A 23,865-nucleotide genomic window follows, 5' to 3' on the forward strand; every position below is an offset into this window, starting at 1 on the left:
TAATAAATACATGTTACACCTGTTGTAAAATAGGCAGACCTCTCACATGTATAGTTTGCTTGATAAACCTTCCAGCTACTTTGTCTAAATTAGGAGCAAATTGATTGAAGATTACTTCTACCTGGGATGGTAGAAGACACACTTATCTTGGCGATGGATTGGACAGCTAGAGGGGTTATGGAGGAGGCTGTTAATTTTTTTTTTTGATAGGTGTAATTTCATCAGTTTGCTGATAATTTATGGAAAGTAAATGATAACCCCCCGGCCTGACATTTTTTATGAATTTCGCTCACTCCCTGGGTTGCAGACTGGCACCGTTGCAAAAAGAACTTGCGATGACATACACTTTATGCCATACATACACATACAGCTCTCCTACTGATAAAAACACAGCTCTCCTAGATACACAAACAGCTTTAAAACATGCACACCGTCCGGCCGTTAGGCTCTTCCTGTCTTCACATGTGTCCGCCTCTGCACTGGGGGTCAACTGCCACAGTCCCAGTCACTGCCCTGGGAGTGGCACTTGGCGTCTGCCTCATGTCGGGTGCTTACTCAAGCCCTTCCCAAGAAAAGGTAAGTCCGGAAGAAAAGGTAAGTTTGGATGCCCTCTGTGGTTCAGTGGGTCCACTTCTGCTTGCCGCCTTACTATCAACAGTGGCGAGCATTACAGTTTGCTCAGGGCATGCACGCTGCTAATTCAACTTTTCCGCTTTTGTCTGAACTGTACCATGAGATGTTGCACATGCGAGGTCAGCAAAATCAACTTCTTGCCCACCTATGGTCAGTAAATGTCCACCTGATTGCTGCAGCTCCGGCTCCGTCTGAACGTTCCAGCTCTGGTCGTCTGCATCCGGACCACTTCTGGTTGCTTTACCTTAATTTGACGGCGACCCAAAACAATGCCGAAGTTTCAAGAACCAGCGCGCTTAGAACTTTGAGCTGTTGGCCCATCAGTTTTCTTCAGACAGGTCCAATGTGGCGTTACTGCTTTCGCACCTCGGGGGAGAGGCTTTCACTTGCATTAATCCCCTGTTGGACATAAATGACCCAATTTCCACTGATATGCAGGAATTTCTGCAAGGTTTCCAGAGAGTTTTTGAGGACCGGTTTGAGTCATCTTGGTTTTGTCCTCTTCTCTGTACTTGTGTCATGGAGTTCTGATAGTGGAATAATATGCAGTTCAGTTTTCCAACCTCGCTTCTAAATTAGGATGATATGATCAAGCATTTGCAGCCATGTTTTGGGATGTTCTATCTGGGAGAATCAAGGACAAACTGGCCGGTCATGATATACCCGCTTCTCTGGATGATCTTATCTCCTTAGCCATGAGGGTCAGTTATAGGTTCTAGGAATGATCCTTGAAGGTTTCTTGCAAGAAAGAAACCTATTCGCCTGTCTCCATCCTTCCAGAGGCCATTTGCTTCCCATCTTTCAATTTCCGTTCAGATTCGTAAGTCTTAGCAAGTGAATAGTATCAAAATGTCTGATCAACAATGTGAAAATCGCCGAGCCTTAGGTCTATGTGGAGAAGCAGAGCACCTCGTCCAAACCTGTACTTTGAGGCCGGAAGCCTCTTGCATTGGCTCGGTAGGAGGGATCACCCTCGTGACAGCAGTTCCTCTTATAGATTTTATCATGTTCAAAATCATAGTGATTATGTCATAAATATACACAATCAATGTATACGTTACCATATTTTGAAATTCCTTCCAGGAATGTGACTGATTACATGACCTGAAAGTGCCTACAGCTATAAAGAGAGTGCAGCATCCGTGCAGATCCTGCTATCTTTTTTTTCCTACACCGCATCAATCAGATAGATCAGTGTAGGGCAGGAGGAAGAAAATAGTTGTTTCATTCACCAGGAAAGATGCTATCAGCGTTCTCCTCCATCAGAATAAGCTTCTCCGGCACTGTAAAACATACACTTTTCACCAACATTTATTGTTATCATAAAGATACTGGAGCTAAAAAGTAGATTAGTTTATAATGCATTTTTGCCATGTATGTTGTCATGGGTAAATTTCAAGAGTTTAACCATGCTGGGTTCTTTTGTGGCGGCTTTAGCTTTGATAAGTAGTTTTCACAATTTTGCTTACTATTTTAACATTCTTCCAGTAAATGTGTGCCTGACTGCCTTTTTAGAAGGAATATTGAGTTGTACTTAAAGGGAAGCTGTCAGGTAATTTGTGTTCTAACCTAGTAGCAGTGTGAGGTGTGGCCTAGTAACCCCTTCCTACCCATCCCTGTGTTGTAATAATGTGAATGTATAAAAATGTGTTTATTACTTATGTGTTCTGTATGTAAATGAGCAGGGGCTCTAGCCCCATGGGCGTCGCATCACCCTGTGGGCGTTTGCATATTTTCCATGGTATCATGCCTCTGTGAGCCAGATACCATGGATTTACATCAGCGACGTTACCGTCGCTACTTCACATCCCGCACGTGCGCACTTACCACTCCCCCAGCCTTGTTATGCGGGTGCTTGCTCCTCGTCTTCAGTCGCGCTCTGCGCATGACCGGAAACGCAGGAGTCTTCTGAGCATGCGCAGAGCGCGTCTGAAGATGAGAAGCAAGCAAGGCTGCGGGAATGGTAAGTGCGCATGCGTGGGATGTGAAGTAGAGACGGTCACGTCACTGATGTAAATCCATGGTATCCCGCCCACAGGAGCGGGATACCATGGAAAATTTGCAAACTCCCACAGGGCGATGCGATGCCCATGAGGCTAGAGCCCCTGCTCATTTACATACAGAGCACATGAGTAATAAACACATTTTTATACATTCACATTACACAATATTACAAAACAGAGAACGGTAGGAAGGGGTTACTAGGCCACACATCCCACTGCTACTAGGTTAAAACACATAAATTACCTGACAGGTTCTCTTTAAGTATCTGGGGCCCAATAAATACCATTAATGCTACCCAGTCCAAGTGATAGATAGATGATCTTATAGGTGAAGACCACCTCATTTTGTAATATTACCTACTAAAATAAAGAAGTAGTATAGTTCAGGCAAATAAAAAATTGAAGTTTAATAAATACATGTTACACCTGTTGTAAAATAGGCAGACCTCTCACATGTATAGTTTGCTTGATAAACCTTCCAGCTACTTTGTCTAAATTAGGAGCAAATTGATTGAAGATTACTTCTACCTGGGATGGTAGAAGACACACTTATCTTGGCGATGGATTGGACAGCTAGAGGGGTTATGGAGGAGGCTGTTAATTTTTTTTTTTGATAGGTGTAATTTCATCAGTTTGCTGATAATTTATGGAAAGTAAATGATAACCCCCCGGCCTGACATTTTTTATGAATTTCGCTCACTCCCTGGGTTGCAGACTGGCACCGTTGCAAAAAGAACTTGCGATGACATACACTTTATGCCATACATACACATACAGCTCTCCTACTGATAAAAACACAGCTCTCCTAGATACACAAACAGCTTTAAAACATGCACACCGTCCGGCCGTTAGGCTCTTCCTGTCTTCACATGTGTCCGCCTCTGCACTGGGGGTCAACTGCCACAGTCCCAGTCACTGCCCTGGGAGTGGCACTTGGCGTCTGCCTCATGTCGGGTGCTTACTCAAGCCCTTCCCAAGAAAAGGTAAGTCCGGAAGAAAAGGTAAGTTTGGATGCCCTCTGTGGTTCAGTGGGTCCACTTCTGCTTGCCGCCTTACTATCAACAGTGGCGAGCATTACAGTTTGCTCAGGGCATGCACGCTGCTAATTCAACTTTTCCGCTTTTGTCTGAACTGTACCATGAGATGTTGCACATGCGAGGTCAGCAAAATCAACTTCTTGCCCACCTATGGTCAGTAAATGTCCACCTGATTGCTGCAGCTCCGGCTCCGTCTGAACGTTCCAGCTCTGGTCGTCTGCATCCGGACCACTTCTGGTTGCTTTACCTTAATTTGACGGCGACCCAAAACAATGCCGAAGTTTCAAGAACCAGCGCGCTTAGAACTTTGAGCTGTTGGCCCATCAGTTTTCTTCAGACAGGTCCAATGTGGCGTTACTGCTTTCGCACCTCGGGGGAGAGGCTTTCACTTGCATTAATCCCCTGTTGGACATAAATGACCCAATTTCCACTGATATGCAGGAATTTCTGCAAGGTTTCCAGAGAGTTTTTGAGGACCGGTTTGAGTCATCTTGGTTTTGTCCTCTTCTCTGTACTTGTGTCATGGAGTTCTGATAGTGGAATAATATGCAGTTCAGTTTTCCAACCTCGCTTCTAAATTAGGATGATATGATCAAGCATTTGCAGCCATGTTTTGGGATGTTCTATCTGGGAGAATCAAGGACAAACTGGCCGGTCATGATATACCCGCTTCTCTGGATGATCTTATCTCCTTAGCCATGAGGGTCAGTTATAGGTTCTAGGAATGATCCTTGAAGGTTTCTTGCAAGAAAGAAACCTATTCGCCTGTCTCCATCCTTCCAGAGGCCATTTGCTTCCCATCTTTCAATTTCCGTTCAGATTCGTAAGTCTTAGCAAGTGAATAGTATCAAAATGTCTGATCAACAATGTGAAAATCGCCGAGCCTTAGGTCTATGTGGAGAAGCAGAGCACCTCGTCCAAACCTGTACTTTGAGGCCGGAAGCCTCTTGCATTGGCTCGGTAGGAGGGATCACCCTCGTGACAGCAGTTCCTCTTATAGATTTTATCATGTTCAAAATCATAGTGATTATGTCATAAATATACACAATCAATGTATACGTTACCATATTTTGAAATTCCTTCCAGGAATGTGACTGATTACATGACCTGAAAGTGCCTACAGCTATAAAGAGAGTGCAGCATCCGTGCAGATCCTGCTATCTTTTTTTTCCTACACCGCATCAATCAGATAGATCAGTGTAGGGCAGGAGGAAGAAAATAGTTGTTTCATTCACCAGGAAAGATGCTATCAGCGTTCTCCTCCATCAGAATAAGCTTCTCCGGCACTGTAAAACATACACTTTTCACCAACATTTATTGTTATCGTAAAGATACTGGAGCTAAAAAGTAGATTAGTTTATAATGCATTTTTGCCATGTATGTTGTCATGGGTAAATTTCAAGAGTTTAACCATGCTGGGTTCTTTTGTGGCGGCTTTAGCTTTAATAAGTAGTTTTCACAATTTTGCTTACTATTTTAACATTCTTCCAGTAAATGTGTGCCTGACTGCCTTTTTAGAAGGAATATTGAGTTGTACTTAAAGGGAAGCTGTCAGGTAATTTGTGTTCTAACCTAGTAGCAGTGTGAGGTGTGGCCTAGTAACCCCTTCCTACCCATCCCTGTGTTGTAATAATGTGAATGTATAAAAATGTGTTTATTACTTATGTGTTCTGTATGTAAATGAGCAGGGGCTCTAGCCCCATGGGCGTCGCATCACCCTGTGGGCGTTTGCATATTTTCCATGGTATCATGCCTCTGTGAGCCAGATACCATGGATTTACATCAGCGACGTTACCGTCGCTACTTCACATCCCGCACGTGCGCACTTACCACTCCCCCAGCCTTGTTATGCGGGTGCTTGCTCCTCGTCTTCAGTCGCGCTCTGCGCATGACCGGAAACGCAGGAGTCTTCTGAGCATGCGCAGAGCGCGTCTGAAGATGAGAAGCAAGCAAGGCTGCGGGAATGGTAAGTGCGCATGCGTGGGATGTGAAGTAGAGACGGTCACGTCACTGATGTAAATCCATGGTATCCCGCCCACAGGAGCGGGATACCATGGAAAATTTGCAAACTCCCACAGGGCGATGCGATGCCCATGAGGCTAGAGCCCCTGCTCATTTACATACAGAGCACATGAGTAATAAACACATTTTTATACATTCACATTACACAATATTACAAAACAGAGAACGGTAGGAAGGGGTTACTAGGCCACACATCCCACTGCTACTAGGTTAAAACACATAAATTACCTGACAGGTTCCCTTTAAGTATCTGGGGCCCAATAAATACCATTAATGCTACCCAGTCCAAGTGATAGATAGATGATCTTATAGGTGAAGACCACCTCATTTTGTAGTATTACCTACTAAAATAAAGAAGTAGTATAGTTCAGGCAAATAAAAAATTGAAGTTTAATAAATACATGTTACACCTGTTGTAAAATAGGCAGACCTCTCACATGTATAGTTTGCTTGATAAACCTTCCAGCTACTTTGTCTAAATTAGGAGCAAATTGATTGAAGATTACTTCTACCTGGGATGGTAGAAGACACACTTATCTTGGCGATGGATTGGACAGCTAGAGGGGTTATGGAGGAGGCTGTTAATTTTTTTTTTTGATAGGTGTAATTTCATCAGTTTGCTGATAATTTATGGAAAGTAAATGATAACCCCCCGGCCTGACATTTTTTATGAATTTCGCTCACTCCCTGGGTTGCAGACTGGCACCGTTGCAAAAAGAACTTGCGATGACATACACTTTATGCCATACATACACATACAGCTCTCCTACTGATAAAAACACAGCTCTCCTAGATACACAAACAGCTTTAAAACATGCACACCGTCCGGCCGTTAGGCTCTTCCTGTCTTCACATGTGTCCGCCTCTGCACTGGGGGTCAACTGCCACAGTCCCAGTCACTGCCCTGGGAGTGGCACTTGGCGTCTGCCTCATGTCGGGTGCTTACTCAAGCCCTTCCCAAGAAAAGGTAAGTCCGGAAGAAAAGGTAAGTTTGGATGCCCTCTGTGGTTCAGTGGGTCCACTTCTGCTTGCCGCCTTACTATCAACAGTGGCGAGCATTACAGTTTGCTCAGGGCATGCACGCTGCTAATTCAACTTTTCCGCTTTTGTCTGAACTGTACCATGAGATGTTGCACATGCGAGGTCAGCAAAATCAACTTCTTGCCCACCTATGGTCAGTAAATGTCCACCTGATTGCTGCAGCTCCGGCTCCGTCTGAACGTTCCAGCTCTGGTCGTCTGCATCCGGACCACTTCTGGTTGCTTTACCTTAATTTGACGGCGACCCAAAACAATGCCGAAGTTTCAAGAACCAGCGCGCTTAGAACTTTGAGCTGTTGGCCCATCAGTTTTCTTCAGACAGGTCCAATGTGGCGTTACTGCTTTCGCACCTCGGGGGAGAGGCTTTCACTTGCATTAATCCCCTGTTGGACATAAATGACCCAATTTCCACTGATATGCAGGAATTTCTGCAAGGTTTCCAGAGAGTTTTTGAGGACCGGTTTGAGTCATCTTGGTTTTGTCCTCTTCTCTGTACTTGTGTCATGGAGTTCTGATAGTGGAATAATATGCAGTTCAGTTTTCCAACCTCGCTTCTAAATTAGGATGATATGATCAAGCATTTGCAGCCATGTTTTGGGATGTTCTATCTGGGAGAATCAAGGACAAACTGGCCGGTCATGATATACCCGCTTCTCTGGATGATCTTATCTCCTTAGCCATGAGGGTCAGTTATAGGTTCTAGGAATGATCCTTGAAGGTTTCTTGCAAGAAAGAAACCTATTCGCCTGTCTCCATCCTTCCAGAGGCCATTTGCTTCCCATCTTTCAATTTCCGTTCAGATTCGTAAGTCTTAGCAAGTGAATAGTATCAAAATGTCTGATCAACAATGTGAAAATCGCCGAGCCTTAGGTCTATGTGGAGAAGCAGAGCACCTCGTCCAAACCTGTACTTTGAGGCCGGAAGCCTCTTGCATTGGCTCGGTAGGAGGGATCACCCTCGTGACAGCAGTTCCTCTTATAGATTTTATCATGTTCAAAATCATAGTGATTATGTCATAAATATACACAATCAATGTATACGTTACCATATTTTGAAATTCCTTCCAGGAATGTGACTGATTACATGACCTGAAAGTGCCTACAGCTATAAAGAGAGTGCAGCATCCGTGCAGATCCTGCTATCTTTTTTTTCCTACACCGCATCAATCAGATAGATCAGTGTAGGGCAGGAGGAAGAAAATAGTTGTTTCATTCACCAGGAAAGATGCTATCAGCGTTCTCCTCCATCAGAATAAGCTTCTCCGGCACTGTAAAACATACACTTTTCACCAACATTTATTGTTATCATAAAGATACTGGAGCTAAAAAGTAGATTAGTTTATAATGCATTTTTGCCATGTATGTTGTCATGGGTAAATTTCAAGAGTTTAACCATGCTGGGTTCTTTTGTGGCGGCTTTAGCTTTGATAAGTAGTTTTCACAATTTTGCTTACTATTTTAACATTCTTCCAGTAAATGTGTGCCTGACTGCCTTTTTAGAAGGAATATTGAGTTGTACTTAAAGGGAAGCTGTCAGGTAATTTGTGTTCTAACCTAGTAGCAGTGTGAGGTGTGGCCTAGTAACCCCTTCCTACCCATCCCTGTGTTGTAATAATGTGAATGTATAAAAATGTGTTTATTACTTATGTGTTCTGTATGTAAATGAGCAGGGGCTCTAGCCCCATGGGCGTCGCATCACCCTGTGGGCGTTTGCATATTTTCCATGGTATCATGCCTCTGTGAGCCAGATACCATGGATTTACATCAGCGACGTTACCGTCGCTACTTCACATCCCGCACGTGCGCACTTACCACTCCCCCAGCCTTGTTATGCGGGTGCTTGCTCCTCGTCTTCAGTCGCGCTCTGCGCATGACCGGAAACGCAGGAGTCTTCTGAGCATGCGCAGAGCGCGTCTGAAGATGAGAAGCAAGCAAGGCTGCGGGAATGGTAAGTGCGCATGCGTGGGATGTGAAGTAGAGACGGTCACGTCACTGATGTAAATCCATGGTATCCCGCCCACAGGAGCGGGATACCATGGAAAATTTGCAAACTCCCACAGGGCGATGCGATGCCCATGAGGCTAGAGCCCCTGCTCATTTACATACAGAGCACATGAGTAATAAACACATTTTTATACATTCACATTACACAATATTACAAAACAGAGAACGGTAGGAAGGGGTTACTAGGCCACACATCCCACTGCTACTAGGTTAAAACCCATAAATTACCTGACAGGTTCTCTTTAAGTATCTGGGGCCCAATAAATACCATTAATGCTACCCAGTCCAAGTGATAGATAGATGATCTTATAGGTGAAGACCACCTCATTTTGTAGTATTACCTACTAAAATAAAGAAGTAGTATAGTTCAGGCAAATAAAAAATTGAAGTTTAATAAATACATGTTACACCTGTTGTAAAATAGGCAGACCTCTCACATGTATAGTTTGCTTGATAAACCTTCCAGCTACTTTGTCTAAATTAGGAGCAAATTGATTGAAGATTACTTCTACCTGGGATGGTAGAAGACACACTTATCTTGGCGATGGATTGGACAGCTAGAGGGGTTATGGAGGAGGCTGTTAATTTTTTTTTTTGATAGGTGTAATTTCATCAGTTTGCTGATAATTTATGGAAAGTAAATGATAACCCCCCGGCCTGACATTTTTTATGAATTTCGCTCACTCCCTGGGTTGCAGACTGGCACCGTTGCAAAAAGAACTTGCGATGACATACACTTTATGCCATACATACACATACAGCTCTCCTACTGATAAAAACACAGCTCTCCTAGATACACAAACAGCTTTAAAACATGCACACCGTCCGGCCGTTAGGCTCTTCCTGTCTTCACATGTGTCCGCCTCTGCACTGGGGGTCAACTGCCACAGTCCCAGTCACTGCCCTGGGAGTGGCACTTGGCGTCTGCCTCATGTCGGGTGCTTACTCAAGCCCTTCCCAAGAAAAGGTAAGTCCGGAAGAAAAGGTAAGTTTGGATGCCCTCTGTGGTTCAGTGGGTCCACTTCTGCTTGCCGCCTTACTATCAACAGTGGCGAGCATTACAGTTTGCTCAGGGCATGCACGCTGCTAATTCAACTTTTCCGCTTTTGTCTGAACTGTACCATGAGATGTTGCACATGCGAGGTCAGCAAAATCAACTTCTTGCCCACCTATGGTCAGTAAATGTCCACCTGATTGCTGCAGCTCCGGCTCCGTCTGAACGTTCCAGCTCTGGTCGTCTGCATCCGGACCACTTCTGGTTGCTTTACCTTAATTTGACGGCGACCCAAAACAATGCCGAAGTTTCAAGAACCAGCGCGCTTAGAACTTTGAGCTGTTGGCCCATCAGTTTTCTTCAGACAGGTCCAATGTGGCGTTACTGCTTTCGCACCTCGGGGGAGAGGCTTTCACTTGCATTAATCCCCTGTTGGACATAAATGACCCAATTTCCACTGATATGCAGGAATTTCTGCAAGGTTTCCAGAGAGTTTTTGAGGACCGGTTTGAGTCATCTTGGTTTTGTCCTCTTCTCTGTACTTGTGTCATGGAGTTCTGATAGTGGAATAATATGCAGTTCAGTTTTCCAACCTCGCTTCTAAATTAGGATGATATGATCAAGCATTTGCAGCCATGTTTTGGGATGTTCTATCTGGGAGAATCAAGGACAAACTGGCCGGTCATGATATACCCGCTTCTCTGGATGATCTTATCTCCTTAGCCATGAGGGTCAGTTATAGGTTCTAGGAATGATCCTTGAAGGTTTCTTGCAAGAAAGAAACCTATTCGCCTGTCTCCATCCTTCCAGAGGCCATTTGCTTCCCATCTTTCAATTTCCGTTCAGATTCGTAAGTCTTAGCAAGTGAATAGTATCAAAATGTCTGATCAACAATGTGAAAATCGCCGAGCCTTAGGTCTATGTGGAGAAGCAGAGCACCTCGTCCAAACCTGTACTTTGAGGCCGGAAGCCTCTTGCATTGGCTCGGTAGGAGGGATCACCCTCGTGACAGCAGTTCCTCTTATAGATTTTATCATGTTCAAAATCATAGTGATTATGTCATAAATATACACAATCAATGTATACGTTACCATATTTTGAAATTCCTTCCAGGAATGTGACTGATTACATGACCTGAAAGTGCCTACAGCTATAAAGAGAGTGCAGCATCCGTGCAGATCCTGCTATCTTTTTTTTCCTACACCGCATCAATCAGATAGATCAGTGTAGGGCAGGAGGAAGAAAATAGTTGTTTCATTCACCAGGAAAGATGCTATCAGCGTTCTCCTCCATCAGAATAAGCTTCTCCGGCACTGTAAAACATACACTTTTCACCAACATTTATTGTTATCGTAAAGATACTGGAGCTAAAAAGTAGATTAGTTTATAATGCATTTTTGCCATGTATGTTGTCATGGGTAAATTTCAAGAGTTTAACCATGCTGGGTTCTTTTGTGGCGGCTTTAGCTTTAATAAGTAGTTTTCACAATTTTGCTTACTATTTTAACATTCTTCCAGTAAATGTGTGCCTGACTGCCTTTTTAGAAGGAATATTGAGTTGTACTTAAAGGGAAGCTGTCAGGTAATTTGTGTTCTAACCTAGTAGCAGTGTGAGGTGTGGCCTAGTAACCCCTTCCTACCCATCCCTGTGTTGTAATAATGTGAATGTATAAAAATGTGTTTATTACTTATGTGTTCTGTATGTAAATGAGCAGGGGCTCTAGCCCCATGGGCGTCGCATCACCCTGTGGGCGTTTGCATATTTTCCATGGTATCATGCCTCTGTGAGCCAGATACCATGGATTTACATCAGCGACGTTACCGTCGCTACTTCACATCCCGCACGTGCGCACTTACCACTCCCCCAGCCTTGTTATGTGGGTGCTTGCTCCTCGTCTTCAGTCGCGCTCTGCGCATGACCGGAAACGCAGGAGTCTTCTGAGCATGCGCAGAGCGCGTCTGAAGATGAGAAGCAAGCAAGGCTGCGAGAATGGTAAGTGCGCATGCGTGGGATGTGAAGTAGAGACGGTCACGTCACTGATGTAAATCCATGGTATCCCGCCCACAGGAGCGGGATACCATGGAAAATTTGCAAACTCCCACAGGGCGATGCGATGCCCATGAGGCTAGAGCCCCTGCTCATTTACATACAGAGCACATGAGTAATAAACACATTTTTATACATTCACATTACACAATATTACAAAACAGAGAACGGTAGGAAGGGGTTACTAGGCCACACATCCCACTGCTACTAGGTTAAAACACATAAATTACCTGACAGGTTCCCTTTAAGTATCTGGGGCCCAATAAATACCATTAATGCTACCCAGTCCAAGTGATAGATAGATGATCTTATAGGTGAAGACCACCTCATTTTGTAGTATTACCTACTAAAATAAAGAAGTAGTATAGTTCAGGCAAATAAAAAATTGAAGTTTAATAAATACATGTTACACCTGTTGTAAAATAGGCAGACCTCTCACATGTATAGTTTGCTTGATAAACCTTCCAGCTACTTTGTCTAAATTAGGAGCAAATTGATTGAAGATTACTTCTACCTGGGATGGTAGAAGACACACTTATCTTGGCGATGGATTGGACAGCTAGAGGGGTTATGGAGGAGGCTGTTAATTTTTTTTTTTGATAGGTGTAATTTCATCAGTTTGCTGATAATTTATGGAAAGTAAATGATAACCCCCCGGCCTGACATTTTTTATGAATTTCGCTCACTCCCTGGGTTGCAGACTGGCACCGCTGCAAAAAGAACTTGCGATGACATACACTTTATGCCATACATACACATACAGCTCTCCTACTGATAAAAACACAGCTCTCCTAGATACACAAACAGCTTTAAAACATGCACACCGTCCGGCCGTTAGGCTCTTCCTGTCTTCACATGTGTCCGCCTCTGCACTGGGGGTCAACTGCCACAGTCCCAGTCACTGCCCTGGGAGTGGCACTTGGCGTCTGCCTCATGTCGGGTGCTTACTCAAGCCCTTCCCAAGAAAAGGTAAGTCCGGAAGAAAAGGTAAGTTTGGATGCCCTCTGTGGTTCAGTGGGTCCACTTCTGCTTGCCGCCTTACTATCAACAGTGGCGAGCATTACAGTTTGCTCAGGGCATGCACGCTGCTAATTCAACTTTTCCGCTTTTGTCTGAACTGTACCATGAGATGTTGCACATGCGAGGTCAGCAAAATCAACTTCTTGCCCACCTATGGTCAGTAAATGTCCACCTGATTGCTGCAGCTCCGGCTCCGTCTGAACGTTCCAGCTCTGGTCGTCTGCATCCGGACCTCTTCTGGTTGCTTTACCTTAATTTGACGGCGACCCAAAACAATGCCGAAGTTTCAAGAACCAGCGCGCTTAGCACTTTGAGCTGTTGGCCCATCAGTTTTCTTCAGACAGGTCCAATGTGGCGTTACTGCTTTCGCACCTCGGGGGAGAGGCTTTCACTTGCATTAATCCCCTGTTGGACATAAATGACCCAATTTCCACTGATATGCAGGAATTTCTGCAAGGTTTCCAGAGAGTTTTTGAGGACCGGTTTGAGTCATCTTGGTTTTGTCCTCTTCTCTGTACTTGTGTCATGGAGTTCTGATAGTGGAATAATATGCAGTTCAGTTTTCCAACCTCGCTTCTAAATTAGGATGATATGATCAAGCATTTGCAGCCATGTTTTGGGATGTTCTATCTGGGAGAATCAAGGACAAACTGGCCGGTCATGATATACCCGCTTCTCTGGATGATCTTATCTCCTTAGCCATGAGGGTCAGTTATAGGTTCTAGGAATGATCCTTGAAGGTTTCTTGCAAGAAAGAAACCTATTCGCCTGTCTCCATCCTTCCAGAGGCCATTTGCTTCCCATCTTTCAATTTCCGTTCAGATTCGTAAGTCTTAGCAAGTGAATAGTATCAAAATGTCTGATCAACAATGTGAAAATCGCCGAGCCTTAGGTCTATGTGGAGAAGCAGAGCACCTCGTCCAAACCTGTACTTTGAGGCCGGAAGCCTCTTGCATTGGCTCGGTAGGAGGGATCACCCTCGTGACAGCAGTTCCTCTTATAGATTTTATCATGTTCAAAATCATAGTGATTATGTCATAAATATACACAATCAATGTATACGTTACCATATTTTGAAATTCCTTCCAGGAATGTGACTGATTACATGACCTGAAAGTGCCTACAGCTATAAAGAGAGTGCAGCATCCGTGCAGATCCTGCTATCTTTTTTTTCCTACACCGCATCAATCAGATAGATCAGTGTAGGGCAGGAGGAAGAAAATAGTTGTTTCATTCACCAGGAAAGATGCTATCAGCGTTCTCCTCCATCAGAATAAGCTTCTCCGGCACTGTAAAACATACACTTTTCACCAACATTTATTGTTATCGTAAAGATACTGGAGCTAAAAAGTAGATTAGTTTATAATGCATTTTTGCCATGTATGTTGTCATGGGTAAATTTCAAGAGTTTAACCATGCTGGGTTCTTTTGTGGTGGCTTTAGCTTTGATAAGTAGTTTTCACAATTTTGCTTACTATTTTAACATTCTTCCAGTAAATGTGTGCCTGACTGCCTTTTTAGAAGGAATATTGAGTTGTACTTAAAGGGAAGCTGTCAGGTAATTTATGTGTTCTAACCTAGTAGCAGTGTGAGGTGTGGCCTAGTAACCCCTTCCTACCCATCCCTGTGTTGTAATAATGTGAATGTATAAAAATGTGTTTATTACTTATGTGTTCTGTATGTAAATGAGCAGGGGCTCTAGCCCCATGGGCGTCGCATGACCCTGTGGGCGTTTGCATATTTTCCATGGTATCATGCCTCTGTGAGCCAGATACCATGGATTTACATCAGCGACGTTACCGTCGCTACTTCACATCCCGCACGTGCGCACTTGCCACTCCCCCAGCCTTGTTATGCGGGTGCTTGCTCCTCGTCTTCAGTCGCGCTCTGCGCATGACCGGAAACGCAGGAGTCTTCTGAGCATGCGCAGAGCGCGTCTGAAGATGAGAAGCAAGCAAGGCTGCGGGAATGGTAAGTGCGCATGCGTGGGATGTGAAGTAGAGACGGTCACGTCACTGATGTAAATCCATGGTATCCCGCCCACAGGAGCGGGATACCATGGAAAATTTGCAAACTCCCACAGGGCGATGCGATGCCCATGAGGCTAGAGCCCCTGCTCATTTACATACAGAGCACATGAGTAATAAACACATTTTTATACATTCACATTACACAATATTACAAAACAGAGAACGGTAGGAAGGGGTTACTAGGCCACACATCCCACTGCTACTAGGTTAAAACACATAAATTACCTGACAGGTTCCCTTTAAGTATCTGGGGCCCAATAAATACCATTAATGCTACCCAGTCCAAGTGATAGATAGATGATCTTATAGGTGAAGACCACCTCATTTTGTAGTATTACCTACTAAAATAAAGAAGTAGTATAGTTCAGGCAAATAAAAAATTGAAGTTTAATAAATACATGTTACACCTGTTGTAAAATAGGCAGACCTCTCACATGTATAGTTTGCTTGATAAACCTTCCAGCTACTTTGTCTAAATTAGGAGCAAATTGATTGAAGATTACTTCTACCTGGGATGGTAGAAGACACACTTATCTTGGCGATGGATTGGACAGCTAGAGGGGTTATGGAGGAGGCTGTTAATTTTTTTTTTTGATAGGTGTAATTTCATCAGTTTGCTGATAATTTATGGAAAGTAAATGATAACCCCCCGGCCTGACATTTTTTATGAATTTCGCTCACTCCCTGGGTTGCAGACTGGCACCGCTGCAAAAAGAACTTGCGATGACATACACTTTATGCCATAGATACACATACAGCTCTCCTACTGATAAAAACACAGCTCTCCTAGATACACAAACAGCTTTAAAACATGCACACCGTCCGGCCGTTAGGCTCTTCCTGTCTTCACATGTGTCCGCCTCTGCACTGGGGGTCAACTGCCACAGTCCCAGTCACTGCCCTGGGAGTGGCACTTGGCGTCTGCCTCATGTCGGATGCTTACTCAAGCCCTTCCCAAGAAAAGGTAAGTCCGGAAGAAAAGGTAAGTTTGGATGCCCTCTGTGGTTCAGTGGGTCCACTTCTGCTTGCCGCCTTACTATCAACAGTGGCGAGCATTACAGTTTGCTCAGGGCATGCACGCTGCTAATTCAACTTTTCCGCTTTTGTCTGAACTGTACCATGAGATGTTGCACATGCGAGGTCAGCAAAATCAACTTCTTGCCCACCTATGGTCAGTAAATGTCCACCTGATTGCTGCAGCTCCGGCTCCGTCTGAACGTTCCAGCTCTGGTCGTCTGCATCCGGACCTCTTCTGGTTGCTTTACCTTAATTTGACGGCGACCCAAAACAATGCCGAAGTTTCAAGAACCAGCGCGCTTAGCACTTTGAGCTGTTGGCCCATCAGTTTTCTTCAGACAGGTCCAATGTGGCGTTACTGCTTTCGCACCTCGGGGGAGAGGCTTTCACTTGCATTAATCCCCTGTTGGACATAAATGACCCAATTTCCACTGATATGCAGGAATTTCTGCAAGGTTTCCAGAGAGTTTTTGAGGACCGGTTTGAGTCATCTTGGTTTTGTCCTCTTCTCTGTACTTGTGTCATGGAGTTCTGATAGTGGAATAATATGCAGTTCAGTTTTCCAACCTCGCTTCTAAATTAGGATGATATGATCAAGCATTTGCAGCCATGTTTTGGGATGTTCTATCTGGGAGAATCAAGGACAAACTGGCCGGTCATGATATACCCGCTTCTCTGGATGATCTTATCTCCTTAGCCATGAGGGTCAGTTATAGGTTCTAGGAATGATCCTTGAAGGTTTCTTGCAAGAAAGAAACCTATTCGCCTGTCTCCATCTTTCCAGAGGCCATTTGCTTCCCATCTTTCAATTTCCGTTCAGATTCGTAAGTCTTAGCAAGTGAATAGTATCAAAATGTCTGATCAACAATGTGAAAATCGCTGAGCCTTAGGTCTATGTGGAGAAGCAGAGCACCTCGTCCAAACCTGTACTTTGAGGCCGGAAGCCTCTTGCATTGGCTCGGTAGGAGGGATCACCCTCGTGACAGCAGTTCCTCTTATAGATCTTATCATGTTCAAAATCATAGTGATTATGTCATAAATATACACAATCAATGTATACGTTACCATATTTTGAAATTCCTTCCAGGAATGTGACTGATTACATGACCTGAAAGTGCCTACAGCTATAAAGAGAGTGCAGCATCCGTGCAGATCCTGCTATCTTTTTTTTCCTACACCGCATCAATCAGATAGATCAGTGTAGGGCAGGAGGAAGAAAATAGTTGTTTCATTCACCAGGAAAGATGCTATCAGCGTTCTCCTCCATCAGAATAAGCTTCTCCGGCACTGTAAAACATACAGTTTTCACCAACATTTATTGTTATCGTAAAGATACTGGAGCTAAATAGTAGATTAGTTTATAATGCATTTTTGCCATGTATGTTGTCATGGGTAAATTTCAAGAGTTTAACCATGCTGGGTTCTTTTGTGGTGGCTTTAGCTTTGATAAGTAGTTTTCACAATTTTGCTTACTATTTTAACATTCTTCCAGTAAATGTGTGCCTGACTGCCTTTTTAGAAGGAATATTGAGTTGTACTTAAAGGGAAGCTGTCAGGTAATTTATGTGTTCTAACCTAGTAGCAGTGTGAGGTGTGGCCTAGTAACCCCTTCCTACCCATCCCTGTGTTGTAATAATGTGAATGTATAAAAATGTGTTTATTACTTATGTGTTCTGTATGTAAATGAGCAGGGGCTCTAGCCCCATGGGCGTCGCATCACCCTGTGGGCGTTTGCATATTTTCCATGGTATCATGCCTCTGTGAGCCAGATACCATGGATTTACATCAGCGACGTTACCGTCGCTACTTCACATCCCGCACGTGTGCACTTACCACTCCCCCAGCTTTGTTATGCGGGTGCTTGCTCCTCGTCTTCAGTCGCGCTCTGCGCATGACCGGAAACGCAGGAGTCTTCTGAGCATGCGCAGAGCGCGTCTGAAGATGAGAAGCAAGCAAGGCTGCGGGAATGGTAAGTGCGCATGCGTGGGATGTGAAGTAGAGACGGTCACGTCACTGATGTAAATCCATGGTATCCCGCCCACAGGAGCGGGATACCATGGAAAATTTGCAAACTCCCACAGGGCGATGCGATGCCCATGAGGCTAGAGCCCCTGCTCATTTACATACAGAGCACATGAGTAATAAACACATTTTTATACATTCACATTACACAATATTGCAAAACAGAGAACGGTAGGAAGGGGTTACTAGGCCACACATCCCACTGCTACTAGGTTAAAACACATAAATTACCTGACAGGTTCCCTTTAAGTATCTGGGGCCCAATAAATACCATTAATGCTACCCAGTCCAAGTGATAGATAGATGATCTTATAGGTGAAGACCACCTCATTTTGTAGTATTACCTACTAAAATAAAGAAGTAGTATAGTTCAGGCAAATAAAAAATTGAAGTTTAATAAATACATGTTACACCTGTTGTAAAATAGGCAGACCTCTCACATGTATAGTTTGCTTGATAAACCTTCCAGCTACTTTGTCTAAATTAGGAGCAAATTGATTGAAGATTACTTCTACCTGGGATGGTAGAAGACACACTTATCTTGGCGATGGATTGGACAGCTAGAGGGGTTATGGAGGAGGCTGTTAATTTTTTTTTTTGATAGGTGTAATTTCATCAGTTTGCTGATAATTTATGGAAAGTAAATGATAACCCCCCGGCCTGACATTTTTTATGAATTTCGCTCACTCCCTGGGTTGCAGACTGGCACCGCTGCAAAAAGAACTTGCGATGACATACACTTTATGCCATACATACACATACAGCTCTCCTACTGATAAAAACACAGCTCTCCTAGATACACAAACAGCTTTAAAACATGCACACCGTCCGGCCGTTAGGCTCTTCCTGTCTTCACATGTGTCCGCCTCTGCACTGGGGGTCAACTGCCACAGTCCCAGTCACTGCCCAGGGAGTGGCACTTGGCGTCTGCCTCATGTCGGGTGCTTACTCAAGCCCTTCCCAAGAAAAGGTAAGTCCGGAAGAAAAGGTAAGTTTGGATGCCCTCTGTGGTTCAGTGGGTCCACTTCTGCTTGCCGCCTTACTATCAACAGTGGCGAGCATTACAGTTTGCTCAGGGCATGCACGCTGCTAATTCAACTTTTCCGCTTTTGTCTGAACTGTACCATGAGATGTTGCACATGCGAGGTCAGCAAAATCAACTTCTTGCCCACCTATGGTCAGTAAATGTCCACCTGATTGCTGCAGCTCCGGCTCCGTCTGAACGTTCCAGCTCTGGTCGTCTGCATCCGGACCACTTCTGGTTGCTTTACCTTAATTTGACGGCGACCCAAAACAATGCCGAAGTTTCAAGAACCAGCGCGCTTAGAACTTTGAGCTGTTGGCCCATCAGTTTTCTTCAGACAGGTCCAATGTGGCGTTACTGCTTTCGCACCTCGGGGGAGAGGCTTTCACTTGCATTAATCCCCTGTTGGACATAAATGACCCAATTTCCACTGATATGCAGGAATTTCTGCAAGGTTTCCAGAGAGTTTTTGAGGACCGGTTTGAGTCATCTTGGTTTTGTCCTCTTCTCTGTACTTGTGTCATGGAGTTCTGATAGTGGAATAATATGCAGTTCAGTTTTCCAACCTTGCTTCTAAATTAGGATGATATGATCAAGCATTTGCAGCCATGTTTTGGGATGTTCTATCTGGGAGAATCAAGGACAAACTGGCTGGTCATGATATACCCGCTTCTCTGGATGATCTTATCTCCTTAGCCATGAGGGTCAGTTATAGGTTCTAGGAATGATCCTTGAAGGTTTCTTGCAAGAAAGAAACCTATTCGCCTGTCTCCATCCTTCCAGAGGCCATTTGCTTCCCATCTTTCAATTTCCGTTCAGATTCGTAAGTCTTAGCAAGTGAATAGTATCAAAATGTCTGATCAACAATGTGAAAATCGCCGAGCCTTAGGTCTATGTGGAGAAGCAGAGCACCTCGTCCAAACCTGTACTTTGAGGCCGGAAGCCTCTTGCATTGGCTCGGTAGGAGGGATCACCCTCGTGACAGCAGTTCCTCTTATAGATTTTATCATGTTCAAAATCATAGTGATTATGTCATAAATATACACAATCAATGTATACGTTACCATATTTTGAAATTCCTTCCAGGAATGTGACTGATTACATGACCTGAAAGTGCCTACAGCTATAAAGAGAGTGCAGCATCCGTGCAGATCCTGCTATCTTTTTTTTCCTACACCGCATCAATCAGATAGATCAGTGTAGGGCAGGAGGAAGAAAATAGTTGTTTCATTCACCAGGAAAGATGCTATCAGCGTTCTCCTCCATCAGAATAAGCTTCTCCGGCACTGTAAAACATACACTTTTCACCAACATTTATTGTTATCGTAAAGATACTGGAGCTAAAAAGTAGATTAGTTTATAATGCATTTTTGCCATGTATGTTGTCATGGGTAAATTTCAAGAGTTTAACCATGCTGGGTTCTTTTGTGGTGGCTTTAGCTTTGATAAGTAGTTTTCACAATTTTGCTTACTATTTTAACATTCTTCCAGTAAATGTGTGCCTGACTGCCTTTTTAGAAGGAATATTGAGTTGTACTTAAAGGGAAGCTGTCAGGTAATTTATGTGTTCTAACCTAGTAGCAGTGTGAGGTGTGGCCTAGTAACCCCTTCCTACCCATCCCTGTGTTGTAATAATGTGAATGTATAAAAATGTGTTTATTACTTATGTGTTCTGTATGTAAATGAGCAGGGGCTCTAGCCCCATGGGCGTCGCATGACCCTGTGGGCGTTTGCATATTTTCCATGGTATCATGCCTCTGTGAGCCAGATACCATGGATTTACATCAGCGACGTTACCGTCGCTACTTCACATCCCGCACGTGCGCACTTACCACTCCCCCAGCCTTGTTATGCGGGTGCTTGCTCCTCGTCTTCAGTCGCGCTCTGCGCATGACCGGAAACGCAGGAGTCTTCTGAGCATGCGCAGAGCGCGTCTGAAGATGAGAAGCAAGCAAGGCTGCGGGAATGGTAAGTGCGCATGCGTGGGATGTGAAGTAGAGACGGTCACGTCACTGATGTAAATCCATGGTATCCCGCCCACAGGAGCGGGATACCATGGAAAATTTGCAAACTCCCACAGGGCGATGCGATGCCCATGAGGCTAGAGCCCCTGCTCATTTACATACAGAGCACATGAGTAATAAACACATTTTTATACATTCACATTACACAATATTACAAAACAGAGAACGGTAGGAAGGGGTTACTAGGCCACACATCCCACTGCTACTAGGTTAAAACACATAAATTACCTGACAGGTTCCCTTTAAGTATCTGGGGCCCAATAAATACCATTAATGCTACCCAGTCCAAGTGATAGATAGATGATCTTATAGGTGAAGACCACCTCATTTTGTAGTATTACCTACTAAAATAAAGAAGTAGTATAGTTCAGGCAAATAAAAAATTGAAGTTTAATAAATACATGTTACACCTGTTGTAAAATAGGCAGACCTCTCACATGTATAGTTTGCTTGATAAACCTTCCAGCTACTTTGTCTAAATTAGGAGCAAATTGATTGAAGATTACTTCTACCTGGGATGGTAGAAGACACACTTATCTTGGCGATGGATTGGACAGCTAGAGGGGTTATGGAGGAGGCTGTTAATTTTTTTTTTTGATAGGTGTAATTTCATCAGTTTGCTGATAATTTATGGAAAGTAAATGATAACCCCCCGGCCTGACATTTTTTATGAATTTCGCTCACTCCCTGGGTTGCAGACTGGCACCGCTGCAAAAAGAACTTGCGATGACATACACTTTATGCCATAGATACACATACAGCTCTCCTACTGATAAAAACACAGCTCTCCTAGATACACAAACAGCTTTAAAACATGCACACCGTCCGGCCGTTAGGCTCTTCCTGTCTTCACATGTGTCCGCCTCTGCACTGGGGGTCAACTGCCACAGTCCCAGTCACTGCCCTGGGAGTGGCACTTGGCGTCTGCCTCATGTCGGATGCTTACTCAAGCCCTTCCCAAGAAAAGGTAAGTCCGGAAGAAAAGGTAAGTTTGGATGCCCTCTGTGGTTCAGTGGGTCCACTTCTGCTTGCCGCCTTACTATCAACAGTGGCGAGCATTACAGTTTGCTCAGGGCATGCACGCTGCTAATTCAACTTTTCCGCTTTTGTCTGAACTGTACCATGAGATGTTGCACATGCGAGGTCAGCAAAATCAACTTCTTGCCCACCTATGGTCAGTAAATGTCCACCTGATTGCTGCAGCTCCGGCTCCGTCTGAACGTTCCAGCTCTGGTCGTCTGCATCCGGACCTCTTCTGGTTGCTTTACCTTAATTTGACGGCGACCCAAAACAATGCCGAAGTTTCAAGAACCAGCGCGCTTAGCACTTTGAGCTGTTGGCCCATCAGTTTTCTTCAGACAGGTCCAATGTGGCGTTACTGCTTTCGCACCTCGGGGGAGAGGCTTTCACTTGCATTAATCCCCTGTTGGACATAAATGACCCAATTTCCACTGATATGCAGGAATTTCTGCAAGGTTTCCAGAGAGTTTTTGAGGACCGGTTTGAGTCATCTTGGTTTTGTCCTCTTCTCTGTACTTGTGTCATGGAGTTCTGATAGTGGAATAATATGCAGTTCAGTTTTCCAACCTCGCTTCTAAATTAGGATGATATGATCAAGCATTTGCAGCCATGTTTTGGGATGTTCTATCTGGGAGAATCAAGGACAAACTGGCCGGTCATGATATACCCGCTTCTCTGGATGATCTTATCTCCTTAGCCATGAGGGTCAGTTATAGGTTCTAGGAATGATCCTTGAAGGTTTCTTGCAAGAAAGAAACCTATTCGCCTGTCTCCATCTTTCCAGAGGCCATTTGCTTCCCATCTTTCAATTTCCGTTCAGATTCGTAAGTCTTAGCAAGTGAATAGTATCAAAATGTCTGATCAACAATGTGAAAATCGCTGAGCCTTAGGTCTATGTGGAGAAGCAGAGCACCTCGTCCAAACCTGTACTTTGAGGCCGGAAGCCTCTTGCATTGGCTCGGTAGGAGGGATCACCCTCGTGACAGCAGTTCCTCTTATAGATCTTATCATGTTCAAAATCATAGTGATTATGTCATAAATATACACAATCAATGTATACGTTACCATATTTTGAAATTCCTTCCAGGAATGTGACTGATTACATGACCTGAAAGTGCCTACAGCTATAAAGAGAGTGCAGCATCCGTGCAGATCCTGCTATCTTTTTTTTCCTACACCGCATCAATCAGATAGATCAGTGTAGGGCAGTAGGAAGAAAATAGTTGTTTCATTCACCAGGAAAGATGCTATCAGCGTTCTCCTCCATCAGAATAAGCTTCTCCGGCACTGTAAAACATACAGTTTTCACCAACATTTATTGTTATCGTAAAGATACTGGAGCTAAATAGTAGATTAGTTTATAATGCATTTTTGCCATGTATGTTGTCATGGGTAAATTTCAAGAGTTTAACCATGCTGGGTTCTTTTGTGGTGGCTTTAGCTTTGATAAGTAGTTTTCACAATTTTGCTTACTATTTTAACATTCTTCCAGTAAATGTGTGCCTGACTGCCTTTTTAGAAGGAATATTGAGTTGTACTTAAAGGGAAGCTGTCAGGTAATTTATGTGTTCTAACCTAGTAGCAGTGTGAGGTGTGGCCTAGTAACCCCTTCCTACCCATCCCTGTGTTGTAATAATGTGAATGTATAAAAATGTGTTTATTACTTATGTGTTCTGTATGTAAATGAGCAGGGGCTCTAGCCCCATGGGCGTCGCATGACCCTGTGGGCGTTTGCATATTTTCCATGGTATCATGCCTCTGTGAGCCAGATACCATGGATTTACATCAGCGACGTTACCGTCGCTACTTCACATACCGCACGTGCGCACTTACCACTCCCCCAGCCTTGTTATGCGGGTGCTTGCTCCTCGTCTTCAGTCGCGCTCTGCGCATGACCGGAAACGCAGGAGTCTTCTGAGCATGCGCAGA

This window comes from Anomaloglossus baeobatrachus, chromosome 2 (assembly GCF_048569485.1).
Source record: "Anomaloglossus baeobatrachus isolate aAnoBae1 chromosome 2, aAnoBae1.hap1, whole genome shotgun sequence".
NCBI lineage: Eukaryota > Metazoa > Chordata > Amphibia > Anura > Aromobatidae > Anomaloglossus > Anomaloglossus baeobatrachus.